This window comes from Amblyomma mixtum, chromosome 3, assembly GCF_055824585.1.
Source record: "Amblyomma mixtum isolate Tamu chromosome 3, ASM5582458v1, whole genome shotgun sequence".
Classification (NCBI taxonomy): Eukaryota; Metazoa; Arthropoda; class Arachnida; order Ixodida; family Ixodidae; genus Amblyomma; species Amblyomma mixtum.
In genome coordinates this window covers 308,456,350-308,475,496 of record NC_143014.1, presented here as the reverse complement: position 1 = coordinate 308,475,496, position 19,147 = coordinate 308,456,350, and the positions used below count along the sequence as shown (strand labels likewise).

Here is a 19,147-nt window from a genome sequence, read left to right as displayed (position 1 = left end):
ATCTACCATTTATAGTAACGGAGATCAAGGGACTCCAGTGGAGAGTTAAAGCACGCAAAATGACAAAATTAAGCTGACCACCAACTTTTCTTGTTTCCTTCAGCGCATTCAGTGAGTACCGGTAATCGCAGTGTCATGCAAGCGTTCCTGCAAAAGGCGAACAGTTTTTCAGGAGTGGCTATCTTTGCCGCAAGTAGCTGTTGCATGCCTCATAACTAGAAACCGGATTTTAGGCAAATGCCTATTTTTTTCAACGCTTCGTAGGCGCGCTATTTTTACATATGAGCACGAATTAGGTGTTGACGATATATTTAATAATCTTTTTATAGTGCCTATAAATGCCTATTTTGGGTGTCAGTGCTTATAAATGCCTATTTCCGACGTCGGTGCCTAAAAATTCCCTGTTTTACAGAAAAGGGGCCTGAAATACACTGTGGTTTTGCTTTCAGATTCTGTTTGCTTTCGAATCCATTTCGGTTTTGAGTAGAACACACACGTGGCAACATTACATGACCTCGTCAGTTGGCTGTGGTGAACACTGCACCTACGCCGGCTGCGTGCACAATACCAACCACGTCAGCCGAAAATATCGAAGCAACCTTTTGCCTATTTTCTGCCATTTTATCGTGGCAGCTTGTGCGCTAACTTCACTTTTCTTGCGAGCACTATAAAAAAAACAGAATGTGGGGGTATAATGCTCACTACCAACATTGGACTAATTGAGAATGTGCAGCAACGAATCGCTTCTCTTCCTCATGGATAAGTTGCCGAGAAAATCCGCGCAAAGTTGCAGTCCGTCTTGAAGAAAAACGAGGGGTTCTGAGTCCTCAAGCAAATTTCAGGAGTACTTACCGGTGAAAATTCTATGATACCGAACAGTGTAAAGCCATCAAATGTTCCTAAGTACAAGCACGCTCCTGTAACGTTGATGTTGAGCGTTCCTTTTCAGCATATAAGTTTGTTCTTACTGATAAGAGGCATACACATAAGTTTCAGTCCATCAACCTGGAGATGGTGCTTGTCTGCTACTGCTTCCATAGCTTTAACAGTGATTTCTAGATGGATGATGTTTATTTTACCATGGATCCTCGTGGATGTACGTAGGCCCGTACAGAACTATGATTCTTTCCGGCATATTCCGCATCAAGCAGCACTGTGTGTAACATTTTCTAGCATCTCGTATTTATGGTTTCCAGACCCTTCTAATGGCAAGCACCATTTTATAGTCGCGTGGATCCAGACACGTGAAGCCACAAACTATAAAACACTTTTACACAAATGACAACATATTTATTAATGTTGAAGCATCGTGTATGCCTGCAATAAATAAGTTCAATTCCTGTGTGAGCGAAGACTGAACTGATTTGTCAGATGCTTTGAATTGACAACGTTTTTATCAATTTTTAAATACATGGCCTCCTGTTAAGGTGTTCATTGTTTCTACTTTTGTACACGACAAGCGAATTGTTTGTTTCGAGGTATACCAAAGTGTTTTAAAGGGTTGGTAACCGCCCCTTTAGCCCTGCTGAAGCATGTGTATTGTACGAAAAGTTGCGCGACAGCCTTAATTAGAAAAAAACGGCTTCTAATGTTCGCACCTTGCTTAAGGTCCCAAATCATTCCTGCTGTGTTTTTGTTTTATTTTACGGCAGATATTGCGCGCTGAAGTTCGGAACTGTGTGCACTTTTGATAAAGTTTCTAGTGCCTATTTTTCTCCGTTAGGTGCCTAAAATGCAATTTTAGCCGCCTATTTATGGCGCCTAAAACGCGCTTTTTAGTGCCTAAAAATCCGGCCTCTACTCATAACCCACTTGCCGCTTGGAATGTTGAAAGCCAGTACCGCTTGCCACACTGGCTTTTTTGGCGGGGGGGGGGAGGATTTTTTTCTTTTTCTCACCCTTGTAACATTCTTTTGGAAGCTCGACACCGTACCGCGCGCTACTCGGCGACAGGCTGCTCTAAGTAGTGTTTCACTTCTGCAACGTCAGTTTGAATAGAGCCCTTGTGGCACTAAGAACAGAGGCTTTTTGTAGTGAAATTTCAGTGTCGCTGTCAAAGGCTTTAAGAGACGAAAAGTTGAAGATTAAAAGCGGTGTTTTCAACCTCGATGGGAACAGTGGCATTTCTTCATTCAGTCGCGGGACAAGGTGGTGCGTTTAATCTGCCGTCAGACTGTGGGTGTGCCGAAGGAGTACAACCTACGACGCCACTTCATGTCCTAGCTGTCATCATGACGAGTACGGCTCAATACCTAGGAAAATGCGTGAGGACCAAATGGATCGAGTGAAGGCGTCACTCGGTATAAACAGCAACATTTTTTTTTTCTAAAAAATTGCCAGGAACAGCTGAACAAGCGTTGAGAGCAAGATTCATTACTTCCAATCAAATTGAAAAATCTTTCATGGTAGGGCAATTCGCGAAAAACTGCTTTCTTGAAGATGCAGGCGCTATATGACCCAGCATGAAAAGGAATACGAGAAGATGAGCCTTCCACCAAATACAGTTGCGGAGATAATTGCTCAGAGAGGTCACGACTTTAAAAACGCCTTAATAAACCGATGTCGGGACTCCCAAGCCTTTTCCTTCGCCATTAACGAAAGCACTGACATTACAGATCGCGCTTAGTGTGCGATCTTCATTAAGGGCACACACAAAAATCTCAACTTTACAGAGGAACTAGTGGACATTCTCCCGATGAAAAGCACCACTACACGTGCGGACATAATTTCGGTGCTTGAAGGAGTTGTTGAACGCAACGGCAAACACTGGGAGCGAATGGTGTGTGCGGCGACCGACGGAGCTCCATATCAATGGTCAGACGCAGGAGCGGTCTGTGGGACGTTTGCGGACGAAGCTTGATGGGCTCGCAGTCCTGGAACAGTTTGTGGAGGTGCACTGCGTCTTAAACAAGAAGCAACTTGCAGCAAGACGTAGAATATGAAATCTGTCACGGACGTCGTGTTCGGTGCAGTGAACTTCGTTCGTTCAAGAGCGCTCAACCATCGTCAGTTCACTTATCTGTCACGAGCGGAAAATTGAAATTGTGAAGATTGTGTTTGAATTACCCGAGCGAGGTCATGTGGTTGTGGCGTCACGACCCCCTCGACCAATCCCGACTTTCTTGACAGATCGCCATCGACTACGACAACGGGTTCTCGGCTGAACGGACCCTCCAACGCTATAACGATAAAAGGCATTCCACATCCATAACCAATGAACCCCCCCCCCCCTCTCCTTCTCCCGGTCTGTCACGATAGCCTCACACCATATGTACGGTTTTCAAATTAAATACAGAAACTAATGCACGGGTTCAAATAGAAGCAGCATATACTAAGCAATACCATTTGCGGAGACGCACTGCGCGAAAGAATGCATTGCTTTGTACAAACATATTTCCCTACATAAGTGGGAAAACTTGCGCATATGTAAAAGGCAAAAAAGTTTTATGCGAAGCATATTAACGTAGGTTTCGGGCCTTCGCGCGACGCCCGGCGGTGGCCACCATTGACCTTGAAGTGAGATCACATGATGTGACGTCACGTGATGACGTCACACCGGCTGCAGATGGGGCCTCATATCGCGCCGTCGGACGTCGCCCGGCGGAGGCCTGCACGCCTCGGTTCGCGCCGTCGCGCGTGACGCGGTGGCGGAGCCACCATCGCTGCATCACGTGATATGTGACGTCACGCCAGGGATGAAGCGGCGCGCGCCCGCCGTCGCGTCAGTCTCTGTGCCCGCAACCGCGCCAGCGTCTTTGCGCCGGGCGTGTATGCGGTCAAGATGCCTCCAAACGCTAAGGACGTTAAACGTGCAAACCAAAAGTCATGCATTTAGGACCATAAGAGTGTGTTTGTCGGGCTGCAAAGAATAAAGTACGACGATTAACCTAAAACCACGTCTCCGTTACTTAGCCCCATCCACACTGAGGCAGCTGCTTAACATGCTTCGCATCCACTGGACTTAACCTTGATAAGCCTCCATTTTTTTTTATTCTGAACATGGAACTTTCCGTTTTCAAATTGCAATTAACCTTATTTCTGAAAAAGAAGCTGGGAAAGGTAACAATACCACAGCATAAAATACCAAGGTAATGCAAAGGTGTCTTTAGTGGCAGCGCAGGTAGAAAGAAGGGACGGGATAGGACACAAGAGTAAAGAGCGCTGACTTCCAACTTCCAAAAAAAAAAAGAGTGAAATCCGAGAAAAGGGGAAAGAGCAAAGGGGAAACAACAATCGTCACGATGTCCCAGCATAGTACCAGGAAACTAATTCCAACCATCTAAAATTCTGAGTTCCTTCTGCGTCAAACCGACCGATGGCATGCTCGCGCACTTATCCCCCGCACGCGCAATCTTCACCAGCTCGATTATTTCCCTAACTCCCTAGTTCTTATGATTGCTATCAATCATGCATTGATTAAATTCTGACACGCATGGCTTTTTTGGACACTGACGTCCACAGTTTTCGACGCTGACGTCCACTGAAGTCATGTTTAACCAGCTAGCCCAACAAGCATCAATCTTGAATGCAAAGAAAGGTACTTCGTCTGCATAAAAGTGGCCGCAATATGAACGGTAACTCATTGTCACCGTTCAACACGCTTTTCCGTTATTCCAAATAGCTTCACTCCGGACGGATAATGCCCATAAGACATTTTCAACTTCAGAGCAGATGTAACAGCAAAACTCGGTCTTGTGTTCCTTTTTGAATACTAGGGGCTGTATATTCCATAAGCTGTACCTTTGAACACAGCCATTTTGCGTCCGTCTGGTCCTCTGTCATTGGTCACTCAGATATACCCGCGGCATTTAAACGTCTGTAGAAAGGGACCCGGCCATTGGCTAGAAGGTGACCGGACCTCACCACAATTGGCAGGCATTAAGTGCGATGTGCAGCTACTGGTGATGTGCATCGCAGCGCCCTGTCAACAGCAGGCGACCGGACCTGACCACTGGTTGCCATTGGTTGCCATATGCAGACAACGGTGCGACCCGGTCGCCTATTACCCAATGGACGGGTCGCTTTCCACGGACAAATGAAAGCAACAGGCATGTCTGAGTGACCAAGGACAGAGGACCAGACGGACGCGAAATGACCATTTCAAAACGGACAGCTTTTAGAATACGGCCAAAGGACCCAGTGTCTTAAGAGTGTAAAGCACATACGTGACTCTACGAAGCTGGGCACGTAAAAAGGACAAAAGAATGTTGCCATACGTTAAAGAACGCGCCTAAATATTGTGCCGTGGAAACAGATATGATAAGGAAATATTCACAAAGCGCCCAGTTTGGTCTGTGCACAAAAATCAGAATGTAGTGTGGAACTGGGTTCAAATAACCAAGGAAAGACTTGGGAACTTAGTGGCAGCAGGTGGTGTCTTCATACCTGCGTAAATAGCTCTCGTCTCTCTAGGCTCTAGATTAGATCCTCTCCCGGTAGTCGTGGACACCAATCGGTCGTCGGGGACTCGGGTGAAAAACTACCGCGTATTTTCAGATCACGGAGGATCTTTTTACGACTTTAATTGCAAAGTGCGAGGCCCTTCTCGACGGAGCAACAGCATCTCAATGCTTAGATTTTTTGTCTTTCTCTGTTTGGTTGCGTTTTTTTTTTCGTTCTAAGCATCGTGTCGCGCGTTGTACACAGGAAGAAGTGCATGAAAGTTTTTTTTTTTTCAGTGTTTTCTGTTGATCGCCGCTAGCACGTCGCGTTACATAACTTTGTTTTGCCATGCGATACGTACGTACGTTCGCTCCCTACCTCGCCGAGAAGAGTCAGATAATATTTTTTGCTTTCTTTTGCGCGCCAAAACCGGAGGCCTGCGATTGCGACGGCACTTGTACATTACTTTTGACGGGTTTCATGCGGTCGCGAGAAGTTCGCTCGCCACTGAAGAAAAACAGCGCGTCTCAGCTCTACGTCTTGGTTCGGGCAAAAACCGAGGCCACGGGCTTTACTTGCGCTTTCCTTTTATTGCAAAGAACGGAAAATTACGTAAGCGCAATACAGTGTCAGAAGTAACTAGCAAGTCGTAAGGAGCAGCCCGCTGCATGGTATCACATGCCGCACACAGTCGACGGGTCGTAAAAAAAATGCCACATTTGGTTTTTCAGCATTTTCTCCAGCCCTGTTCGCCTAACAGACAGTGATTTCAGCTCAGCTGAAATCAGTGACTGTTCCTTCGGCGCTCTCCGTGTAGACACGTCGAAGTAAAACTGGGAAGTGTGCGTGGCGAAACGCAGCCCCTCAGCAGTAACTGGCGAGATCGTCGACGTGTACTTTCGGCGAGTGAGAAACAGCGACTGCCGAGGGTACAGTCGATGAATTCAGAAAGCGGGCAGTGGAGAACCTTTTGGCCTCCGCCGTGGTAAGTAGCGAAGCAAACATAGACACCACAGTTAAACACAGAGTGCTTTCTAACAGTCGCTAAAATAAAAGTTTCTAAGCAAGGCGATAGGGCACCGTGCTTCCACGTCACGATAGCACTTTTTTCAACGGGTGATCCGAGCGATCCAGATCCCCACCGTTGACCGTTAGCACCACGTACGCCTCGCACTCGGCACGAGCGCTCGTGCCCGAGGGCACACGTGTGTGCCTGCGTGCACGAGCAAAGGGAGAAGCGCTCACCGTCAACCGGAGCGGAGCAGCCTACTCGTCATGACGCTGCTGCGACCACCGTTAGGGCAAAACGCCAGCCTCGGTCGGCTGGTGCGCCAAGCAGAACGTTTTTCCCTAGCCTAGGGGAGCAAGCGAGAAGAGCGAGTTCCCTTTAGGGACGGTCGGGAAGCGAGGTCGACGCGCCATCTGACGACTGCTTTTCGGAAGCGACTCACCTGTCGCACGCCGCCACCCGGATCGAAGCAGGCCTTGGACTACCTCCGGCAAACTGCCTATTTTAACCGGGTAGCCGCAGATATTTACTCATACATTAAGCCCATGCAATCAGGAGCCTTAGCTTGCTCTGGAAAAGAGAATCTAAGCCGTTCGTGGTGCAAGAAACGCGTTCGGTTCGTGACGAGCGTGTAATATAATAAAGGATATGAGCCGTCAAGGTGGGTTATGTCAGTGTAATATCATAGCGGTTATTACGAGCCGTCAGTGTGGTGTTCCTCGGATCAAATCACGTTGCGTGTCATACACTTCGAGTTTGCGTGAGCCAACCTTGGAGGAAGAAAAGACAGGGAGAATGTACTGCTAGCTAAAAGTGTAGCACATGTGTTTCTTTTCTCTCCCCTGCAGAAAGCGACGGCACTTTTCGTAGGAAGAGAATCTCAACGCCCGAGACGCGTTATCTGAGTATGAATCACTTGCGCGTGGGTCTTGCATTCGGAAGTGGGCACGTGATATTTGTCACAGGTGCACGGTGGAGACATTCCAGTGTTGTAGGTGCAGCGCGTTTGGTTGCTCCCAAAGCTTGGCGTTATGGGGAGTCCATAGCTTCCACGTGGTGTTGGGTACAGGAAATGTTTTGGTTTGCCGAACTTGAACTCGGAATTCTTGCCGTCATGAAGTAAGGCCTTCGCGCCGCGTGTAGACGCGTCCTCTTCGAAGTTCGCACCATAAAGCACAAGTCGTGGGACGCTCGAGATACCCGACCGAGAGCCACCCCGTCGCCCTAGACGTATAAATATGGATGCAGGAGAACTGGACGGCTGTGCGTCCGGCTTGATCGACGCCAGTGCCTTCTGTTTACGAGGCAGCCGAGAGGTGGCGCTACGCAGGAGGCCGCCGCTGAAAACGTCTGAGGCGATCGATACAGCCGCGATCAATGCTCGGCACCGATGTGCGCGCAATCCAACCTTCCTACAGAAGCAGGTTGTTTCAAACGCGAATTATTTGAACGCCCCAGCAGGAAACCCATCGACGATAGCGCGAATTCGATCACGGACGCAGAAGGCACGCTGAAGCAGAGACGAGAGGAAAACTAAGAACGACACGTACAGTGTCTCATAACGCCTGCTATTTATCCTTCCTTGTCAGCTGCATGTCATACATTGTCATTAGAATACTGCATCACTCACCTGGCAGAGACTTGGGAACAAACGTAAAGGGTTGGAATTATGTTGAGAACAGCACAGCAAGCTATTAAAACAAATGATGAAGGTGGAAACAGGAAGAGAGCAGAGTGTGTCAGGAAACAAAAGCAAGTTTATATCCCAGTCAAAATCAAGAAAAAATGGTCACGGACAAGGTATGTGATACACGAAAGATAACCGGTAGTCCCTTCGTGTAAGGGAGTGGGTTTCAAGAGAACGCCAACGCAGGGGGCGGCAGGGAATCTGGCGCAGGACAGGGTCAATTGGAGGGGAATGATGGAGAGAGAGAAGCCTTTTACGCGCGGCAGTATTAGTATAGGGGTGCGTTTATTATGTGTCCTCGGAAAGACCAAGCCGCTGTAATGGATCTTGCAGCGTATTCAGGGGTAGCCAGCACCAAGAGAGCGGGGCAACTTCGTCTTCAGGCGCAGCGTAGCCTCGGCGCACACGGTATAGCCGAACCCGTCACAGTTGGCACACTACAGTTTGCTCCGGTGGAAAAGGAGCCAGCCCGGTGACTTATGGGAAAGGAGAACACAGGAGTAGTAGTATACGGCTTCAGTCGGTTTACGTGGACGGTTTCGCGGCCACGACGACGCAAATCCGCAGAGGGTTCAACGATGTAATTGACGGGAGAGGTTTGCTATAGAACCCGGTAGGGGCCATGATATCGAGCAAGCAGTTTCCGCGAAAGACCAGGAGTCGTCGGAGGCACCCAGGGCCACACAATGGAGCCGGCAGGATAGGATGTAGAAGCTTCGGAGGTGTCGCGCTTATGCGTCGCCGACTAATATAGTACAGTAGCCGGCGTGGTAACCGGCGGGCGCGTTGCCATGGCAACCACTCAAAAAGTGGTAACCGGTGGGTAGTAACTTCCGGGACCATCCGGAATGAGGAGGGTACGGCGAGAACGTAAGAAGGCGCGCAAAGGCGGAGGCTGCCACGGGGACCACCTGGACGGTAGTTACCCTGTAAGAAGGAGGGTAACCATGAAAGGGTGAGGGTACGGCGAGAGCATCGGAAAGCGTAACCCTAGGGCGGTTACCGGGGAAGGAAGGAGAGTAGGGCGAAAAACGAGTATGCGTGGAAAACTAAATGGAGCGCTCTAGACCTATTCAAATATGAAGTCGCTCTCATATTCTCTACCTCGACAATTCATGGAACCAGTGGTCGCTAAATATCGCGTAACCATCCTGTCATTATTATTTTTTCTTCAGTAGCCATAGTTTAGGCTGATTATGGCGATTGTTCTAAAAAACGATGCGTGGATGTTCGACTTTGAGCCAGGGTTCGATGACTCCTCGATTCTCAGTTGTGAAAATTGTTGCTGGAATAACCGGAAGAAATTTGTTGGATAAAAAATTGTTTATACTCCTCAGGTCCTTGAAGATCGCCTTTTTAGAACCAGCTTGAAGCGCTTCTTTTTGAAGAATTATTTGCTGATAAATGGTTTGTCACAAATTTGCAACATTGTGAAGAATTACCGCGTCTCTCTTGACACACAATGTGTACCACAAGCTGTTAGGTGTGCAGTAAGCTCAAGGACGCGTGCGCGTTTAGTCGGAAAATGTCGTGACGACTGTTGCAATATGCAAAAGCTTGAATCAGTGGAAGGAACGGGGGGAAGCTTCAATTTCAGGGTGTCGAACCGGAATTTTTCGGGTTCGGTTCAGGTTCGGGTTCACGCCTTTCGGGTTCAGTTCCGGGTTCGGCTCCAGAGCGACATTCCGTTCCGGTTCGAACCGGTTCGGACCGTATCGAACCGGTTCAAACGGGTTCAAATGGGTTCGGGACAAAAAAAAAGTTATGCGGTTTACTTTTCTCTGGCACATCGGTATATGAAATAAAAAATGCCCAAATTTGTTTAACGCCCGATGTTCTCACTTGACATATTTTATTTAGTGCCCGCGGAAAAAAGATGAACTTACGGCAAGAGCCGGGAAATGAAATCAACTCGAAATTAAAGTAAATCGGCTATGTACACGCTATAATGCATCTTATGAGGTATAAGGCGAAAAGCCGTTGGATTTAGGATCTACAAAACCCTCCATCTTGATCAGTTTCGGAGACCTCGTCGCGCGAGTAATAGGTCTCCCCTGAAGCTTGAGTCAGTCGGGAATATCTCGCTCGCAGCGTACTTACGCAGGCGCCGCATGACCGCCGCACACGACCTGTACGTTCCCGCGCACTACTGAGAAACGAAGCTGTCATTTATCTTCACCTATATACAGACAGACACCTCTCCGTCGCCCCAAAACCAATTTGCCGGTATCCCCCCCCCCCTTTCCACTACCCATCCACAACTCAACGAGAGCCTCGTGGAAGCACTGGCCCTCCTTAACATCGAGAGGTTATCAAACATATTTTATTTAAAGCACCTCTTCGACATTGTCTGTTTATTGGGGTTTGACGTTTAAGCGACTCAGGCTATGAGGGATGCCGACATTGTCTTTGTGACACGTTATATATCTCGAGTCCTGATAGCTCAGTATCTTCAAAAACAAAGCTAATCGTGTCTTCTCGCTAGTACAGTGAGAAATTACGAGTTTGACTTATTATAATGACGTCGACCTCTCTTGTTCTGCTAAATATAGTATGACAGTATAGCACGCACGTGCGTGCGTGCTTGTGTGTGTGTGCGGGGAGGGGGGGCGCACGTCCGGGCACTCACTGGCGAAAGGGCACCGTCACCAACTTTCACCCATCCCTCGATCACCGACCGGTACCCTACGCCGGCTCACTGGTTATGGCGCTCGGCTGCTGACCCGAAAGACGCAGGTTCGATCCGGGCCGCAGCGGTCGAATTTCGGTGGAGGCGAAATTCTAAACTAACGTGTACTGTGCGATGTCAGTGCACGTTAAAGAACCCCAGATGGTTCAAATTTCCCGAGCCCTTCACTACGGCGTCACTCATAGCCGGAGTAGCTTTGGGACTTTAAAATTCATAAACCCTCCAACATATAAGTAGCCGAGTCGGATTCTTGTAAATGCTCCACATATGCAGTCGCCCATGCGTTATACGGAAAAAACGCCGGCATTCGTAAGCCTCCTGTCGTCTCAAACACCAAGAACTGGAAGTATCACAGCGAGATATAAGCCGCCAGAAGATCGAGCAGTCCGAGAACAGAGTGATGAAGCCGCCCAATAGCGATTGGCATCAATTTTTTTTTATAAGTAGAACAAGGTTGGTTTATGGTTATGGTTTATGGGGGTTTAACGTCCCAAAGCAACTCAGGCTATGAGGGACGCCGTAGTGAAGGGCTCCGGAAATTTCGACCACCTAGCTGGGGTTCTTTAACGTGCACTGACATCGCACAGTACACGGGCCTCTAGAATTTCGCCTTTAACGAAATTCAACCGCTATGGCCGGGATTGAAGAATTCAACGAATCGGCATAACGAAATCATTTCCTCGCAGTTACATTTCATTGCAGTAGCATCATTCGGGGTGTAATCACTATCGCATGCAAGCGAGTGCATGCATTTCCTATTGACCCTTTGTGTAATCGGGGTTTAATTTTTTTTTATCCCTCAATCTTTGAAATGAATTTAAGCGCACACGAACATGCACACAAGAAGAGGAAACGCACAGGACAGGACAGCGCCTGTCCTGTGTGTTTGCTCCTCTTGTGTGCGTGTTCTTGTGCGCTTAAATTCATTTCAAAATAAGCTATGCACCATCTAGCGCAAACAGATGTTTGGTCAAATTATCCCTCCATTGCTGTCAAGAGCCCGCCTTTCCTTGCTTATTTCCGTCGCGTGCAGAAAAGAATATTTGGATTCTGAAAAAACAAGCTGCTCCAATTTGTACATTCTTTATTTGTTAATAATAATATTAATATTTCGGGTTTAACGTGTCGAATAGACACGGGGGCTATAGGATGGACAGTGTAGTGGAGGACTCCAGATTAGCAAAGAACAACTGGGGTTTTTCGACGTGCGACCGAGCACGCGCGTTTTTGCATTTCACCGCAATCCAAATGAGGCCGTCCGAAGCCAGAATCGAACCCGCAACCTTAGAATCAGCAGCCGAGCTCCAGAGCTATTGAACCATTTTTTTTATTGCACAACTGACCCATCGTGAGGGGTTTTATTTAGCTCCTGCTGTCTGAGACAACGAACGCCTACAAAAGTAAATGTTGCACTACACCCCCTGCGGTGGCTTAGTGGTTAGTGTACTCGGCTACTTATTCGGTGTACCCGGGTTCAAACCTGGCCGCGGAGGCCCTGTTTCGATGAAGGCGGAACGCAAAAGGCGCCCGTGTGCTGTGCGATGTCAGTGCACGCTAAAGATCCCCAGGTGGTCGAAATTATTCTGCAGCCCTACAGTATAGCACCTGTTTCTCTCTTTCTCTTTTCACTGCCACCTTCCTACCTCCCCTAACGGCGCAGTTCAGGCGTCCATCGAGAAGTGAGACAGTTCCTGCGCAATTTCCTTTCCTCAAAAACCGCCACCCCAATGTTGTTGGGTCACTGCTGTGATGTTTCATATATTTGTGGTAAATGACGCAAAGAAAGGGAAGCTATTCACAGTCGGTGCTTAAAGGACTATAGGCACCTAATTTCATTGCGTGTTTTCTTCTTTGAAATGACGCCTTAGGTATTATAATGCATGGATCATCGTGTGGTACTCGACTACTGCCACTAAATATTTTAAAAAAGAATTTATTCTCCCATGCTGTTTCGGTTTCATCAACCAAATGATGGCTGTGTCGTGTAGTTGAACATTAGGTCACGTGAGGCGCGGAAAAACTGCAATACAAACGTTGATTCGTTGTTTTGACTCACTCTAACACTTAAATCAGCCTTCTTCAAGATCTAGAATTACAACGAACGACGTATCAGCAGTTATACTGCCATTTTTTTTTTCGCGCCTCATGTGAACAAAATTCAACTACACGTCATAGTCATCGTCCTGTTGATTAAACAGCAACGGCATCATGAAGAAATTCAAATATAATATATTTATTATGTGTAGGCGAATACTACGGGGTGCTCCATGTATACCAATGTCCATAGTTTGAAAGAAGAAAGCACGCAAGCAAAAATTTGGTGTCTATAATCCTCTATTGAGCTAGAGCAGTGCTAACAATTTGATGAAAACCTTACGCAAACATGTAAAAGGGGAGGAATAATAACTCAAGATTTCACATAAATCTGACGTGCAATTCTTTATAATCGGCGGTAGTACATTACAGAAGCGTCAATTAGGTTTCTTTCCAGACACCAGACTCCCTATAACAATTTTGCTGTCGCATATACTGGGTGCAATTTTCGAACTATCCAGCGCAGACAGCGACGAGTGGGTAAATCTACGCTCTAAACCATCTCATTTTGTCTGAAAAAAAAAAAGAAGTATGCCGGGTTGCAAAAAAAGTGGGGCTGAACCGAGCCCGAACCGGTTCGGAACGGTTCCTTTGAATCGTTCCGGTTCGGGTTCAGTTCCAAGATGGCGAAAAAAATAAGGGTTCGGGTTTCGGTTCCGGTTCGACACCCTGTTCAATTTACTGAAGATGGACGCCCCCTTACATGGAGAAAGGCTTTCAAGGCAACGTACACCACCCTCTTACTTTTCCCTCATCCACTCTTGCCTTTCCTTGTCGCATGCGGAAAACCTAGGACAGCAAGTGTCCAGACGAAGAAAGTTCTTTTGTCGAAACGATGTCCAATAAACTAAGGCTTCCCTCCTCCCTCCTAGTGTTCAAGTTTGTTAAGGATATTCTTCACCGCTCTCTCCTGCACTACATCCCATTATGTTTTAGATATACATCAACCGCTTCACATGGGTAGCTACCAGCAAGCACATGCCCAGCTGTTCGGACATCAGCAATTAGCCTCATCTGTTGGGCGCCGGTAGCGAACATCGCGTAACTGAGTGGGGATAAACTTCTAATTTTGAGAAAACTAGGCAGTTCCGAGAGATCCTGCGCTATCACGGCGATTACCGTGGCCGACTCTTCCACCTCGCTGCAAAATCTGACCTAAAAAGTGTTTCCTGCGCTCATATCAACTACTTCCGACGTCCATAGCAAATCAATTGTATCTACCGAACATTCGAAATTCCCGCGGTGATTCTGAGTGTTCAGCGCCACAAGGCACGTGGTGGCTACCGTGAAAACTACAAGCGTTTGTTCGTGGCCGCCGCGATCTGCTCCGGCGGCAAAAGCGCGCCTCGATCGCGGAGGCCACGGTTTGTTCATATTTTCTGGCCTTGATGATGACGGGGAGGGTAGCGTCAAAAGCCAACGACAGTCGGAACTTGTTCTTTGTGGCAGATCCAGTGAACTAAGTTAAAAATGAACATGTGAAATAGAGAACAGGCTGTCACGAAAACGTCACACTGCTAACTAGAGACAAGGCGATCTGCATGACCAGACAGATTCCAGTTTATACAAATGCAAACGCACATGGCCGGACATCGGAAGCCTTCTTACCAGTCTGGAGCAGCCGTTCTTCTGCACAAAGGTGGTCGTATAGATTGTCACAGCGGCCGCTTATAAGGCAGCAGACTGGGCTAAGCAGTTGTTCACTTTTGCACTGTGCACGCCATGTTGACAAAATTCGACACGAGAGTACCTGCTAGCTTACACTTGATAGCGCGCGCTTTGTTCCTATCGTGTCTCTTTTTCCTGTAAGCATCTGACAACACAGCGCACGGTGCAAAAATTCGTGAGCTGTTTTGGTAAGGCTCGGGTTTACCGTGCAGCTCGCAAGCCATGCAGTATCACCCTGACGCAAGCGCAAATTTCACATCGTCCGCGGTAGGACGCCGCCTGGGTGGCCAGGACTCCGTCGAAAAACGAAGCGCATGTCCCAGGAATTCAAGACCAAAAACAGCACGAGGTCACATCATTTGTTCAATTCATATCTAAGCAAACTTTGGTGGCCGCCCTGCGTTTCTTTAGGATGCACTTCGTCCAAGAATTTTGCCGGTCAACCTAAGATTAAAGTATGAAACGTTATATCACGGTGAGATATGTAATGCAGCTCGGAAATCAACAATGCTGCGCAGATGCAGTTATGCAAGGAGCACCGCAGACGCGCCGCAGCTGTCGAGTGGCGCCGAGTCACCGATCACTTCCCCGCGAGTGTGCTACATTCGGCTCTCCGGTTTCATGAAAGCGCTGCTGTCATTGACTGCTATCCGAGCTTCTATCCCGGAACCGAGGGGAACTAAACACGCGACCAACTTTCGTCGCTGCGCCTGTTTTCTTGGCCGGCTCGAGCAGCGCTAACAAGCACAGCTTCCCAATCAAATTGGCATTCGTTTACGACGTAGTTTCGTGCGGCTCTAGCGCTCGGCGACTTACCGGCCGAATTTCCGATGCACGCGGATTCCAAACGGCAGTCTGAACGCGACACCCGAAGGAAACGTGCTTGCGGAGCAGGAGTTCGTCTGCTACGTGCACCTCAACCTTGGCGGCCGGCGGCGGCGCACCGCAGCGCCGCGGCGCGGTTGCGTGCGTCACCAATAAAGACCGGCGAGTTTATCTTTGCCCACAGCTCCTCTGGCCAATAGGATCGACCGATTTTCATGACGCCGCGGTTAATAAGATTAAACCGTGGTTAATCCCTTTTCATCTGCCAACACCAGCCAGTCTGCCCTGGCAGGTCCAGTGAGTGAGTGAGTGAAAACCTTTATTGTCCAACAGAATGAGACTACCTCACCCAGACCTCCCCTTTCCTATACCCTCAGGTGAGGGAGGAGGATCAGGAGAGATACGGCCGCATGGGGTAGTCGCGTCAGATGCTGGCCAGGATCTCTTGTATCCCGGCGGCCTCTTCAGCCAGTCGGACGGCGGTGAGCTGGAGCTCAGGGTCAGAGCTCCGGAGCAAGGTCTAAGAAGAACAGCCGCGGCTACGTGAAAATCGGTCGACCCCATTAGATGGAGGGCAGCTGCTTTGAGGGGCACATGACCCTTCACCCTCGAGTTGTATCCGACTATAGTTGCATAATGTGGACGAAGCATCCATGGTCGCGAATTTGCGAAATACCGATTTCTCAGGTTTCAGCGGCGCAGACAAATTTTTGAGACGTGTTCCGAATGTGGGTACACAGTCAGGTCGCACAGTGTTGAAGCAACAGCGGTATGCCAAGAGCAATTTGGAGCAGGCTTAGCACAAGTCAAGTTTGGAGCAGCTCCCTCGTTTTCTGTAGCAGAAGCCCGATACTGAGAAACAATCTAAAAATGCGAAATAAAATTTTCAGCACCCTTGGACCGAGGTTTAAATACACAATGATTTCAATAGTGCAGGGTTGTAGGCAGTCGTCATGGCCAGGTCTCTACTTAACATGAGGCTGATTAGCAAACTTCTTTTCGCTACTTTAGCGCGAAATTGTCTATGCAAAAGCAGGCTATGCTCAGGAATGCTCATTTCTACTGTTTTCTTCAATGTAACTTTAGCCTGAAAGATGTAAAAACTGTCACGGGACTAGGCGCTCTCGCATCGCGATGTTATGGGGTCAGCACACTCAAGGCTCTCTGGAACTCGCTTTAGGGAAAGCCGTAGTGAATAAACACGCCATCGGTCACCGCGATGGTCAATTCCGGGATGAGCGCAGGATTTGTTAGAATAATGAGGCTGCGGCAGGAGCGCGACCCCGCCGTTGCCGTTCCATGGCATATACAGCACATATAATTTCTTGCAGTGCAACATATGACTGTGCATCTCATGAGAAAGCAATCAGTCGGGCATCAATCCCCTCCTGAAGGACCCATTTTCCACCAATCATGGGCGATCATGTGCCTTGTGCGCTTCGCTGCTTCAAGTGTTCGCGACGTAGGGGCTAGGTTTATATTATTTCCTCGCACGTCCAGGCCCGACCCCCCCCAAGCTTGCTGTGAGGCCCGGGCCATACCCATTCCTACAGCAGCTCAAGTTAAATTGCTTAGCGTGCAAGCAGACCCCTGCAACACAAGTGAAGAAGTGGCTGTCAAAGGTGCTCAAATGGCAGGAACACTAGAAAAAATTGGTTAGGTAAACACAAAGAGAAGAGAAGGCTAGCGCGTCTGCTTGGCTTTTTGAGCAGCGATCTCGTCTTTGAATAGCCCCAATTTTCCAAGAGCCAAATGAAAAGGGTAGCATACAGGGGGGCTGTTCCTCACAGCAGAGGAAGTAAGGCTTGAGCTAACATTAAAAACATATGCCTGGATGGATAACCTGAGCAAGCAAGCCTACACTGAAGCCGATATATTATGAAAAAAGTTAGCCCATGCAGATATGTGTTGTTCATTGGTTTGTCTGTTTATATGAGAATCGTTGAGGTCCTATGACTGCTCTAGTGGAGTGAAGCTAGCTTGTTCTCTGGTCATTTTCATTTTTTCCAAGGATAATATCCAGGAGGCAGTTTCACACTCTTCTAAGCAAGTTGCACATCTACTGTATCCTACCAAGAAAATGCTTTGCCCAGTGGCACTTGAGTCTCTTTCATTTGTAGGACGTAGATTTGTAGGACGTAGATTCTGAGCCAAGACAATTTTTGAACATAGCTGTTTTACTAATTTCTGAAGCATTTTAAACGACTTAAACATAACAGGCACACAAATCGAGGTTTTTCTGTTGTACACACTAGATGTTCTTATTCTACAACTTTTACTGTGTGTTACAATTAAACAATTATTTCAACATCCCTCATTCGAAAGTATATTTAATTTAGTTTATGTTCATAAACGTTTTATTTTTTCATTAAAGCAGTTTTGTAGCAAAAAAAGACTTGAAACCCTCCAAGAAACAGGTACAGTTTCTACGAGATGTGAAACATATTTCTGTAGCTCAAATCTGTTCACAATCTAGAACATTGACACTCCCACATGAACTACACGATAAAGCAAGAAAAATTTTTATTTCACAATTCTTAAATAATTATATAGTCTTCTAAGCCATGTGCAGGATGTTATGGCCCTTTGCCATAATTTTAATCAACCTTTGTATTTTGCTAACAGAATTGTAAATCACAGCTTAATATTACTGTTTGAAGAGGGGATAAGGAAGTACGTTCTTTTAGTCTCACTTTGATGTCCTGCATGTTGGTGTAACGACAACATTCTCATTGCAAAACAATAAAAGAACCAACAGGAAAAACCCATTTTTCCCATGGCAAAAAAAGAGCTGAAGACCCCTAGTGAAGTACTGCATTCAAGGGGGGCATGGGCAGTTGCACAGCAACGGGTTGAACAATGCACTAAGTACAGGGCCCAATGTATGGACTACAGCAAGCAAAGTGAGGTTTTCTTGTGCCATAATTTACTTTTTGTGCTCCATTCCTTATGTGCTATGCAGATTTACAGTGAATAGCACACTCATCCAAGCCTGTACACCATGTATATTGCCAATTATAAGTCGGCGTTTTTTTTCCCCGAAAAATGACCTTCCAGGGTTGGGGGCTCCACTTATAATTGCAGCCTGCTAATAGGTGGAATTGTAAGGTCGACCTAAAATCATATTTACTTGCATAATGAACCCACTCGCATAGTAACCCCCTCCCCCACACACACACATACACTTTTGTCGAGAATTTACTTTTTTTTTTAAAGCTTCCGCTGTAATTAGCGCGTTCCTCAGGTTCCTCAGTTTTAAGCCGTCCACAGTGCAGACCTTGGCAGTGCGCCAAGATGCTGCACACCAATAACATCATGGCGTGTTTATCATGGACGTGGCGTTTTCCACGTGCGTGTGGCATCTCGGCACCACTTCCTATGACCAGCAGAAGCAGTTGCTCACAAGATGGCTATGACCGCGACCAAATCCTTCTCACAAGAGACCAAGAGCCTAAAGAAATGCCTCGTCGACAAATATAAACGTTTTTTTGCGTGACTCGGTTTTCTGAAAACCTTACTGGCGAGCTAGGACCGCAGGGTGAGGCAGTGTCGATCTGTATTGGGAATCAAAGGATGGTATCACGCCTGCTGCAGCTAAATGGAAAGGCAGAAACTGTGGCCAGCTGCTGCTACTTACAAACTTTTTTTGCTCACAGGGGGTCGTTAGTTGGGGGGGGGGGGGGGGGGGGGGTCTACTTATAACCGGCAATTACGGTAGGCCTTGATAGCTGGCTATATTTTGCACCCCTCAGTCACTTGTATGCCTACACTTGTTTGAGAACATTGGCAGTAT

The 19,147-nt window shown here is 47.6% G+C and overlaps 1 protein-coding gene across 6 annotated transcripts in view; it reads right to left on the bottom strand.

Annotated features, from left to right (window-relative positions):
- The window catches only part of LOC149355549 (whirlin-like), a 266,799-nt gene extending 251,221 nt beyond the window's left edge, over positions 1–15,578 (bottom strand). For 3 of the 6 annotated variants that reach the window (XM_089583868.1, XM_089583875.1, XM_089583874.1), the window contains exon 1: positions 15,346–15,434. The gene's annotated coding sequence lies outside the window, so the exon portion shown is untranslated. Of the gene's footprint in view, positions 1–6,627; positions 6,677–14,469; positions 14,899–15,345 lie in introns of those variants that run through there. The other 3 variants (XM_089583873.1, XM_089583872.1, XM_089583870.1) reach the window with 3 other exon arrangements.
- Between the last annotated feature and the right edge of the window lie 3,569 nt (positions 15,579–19,147).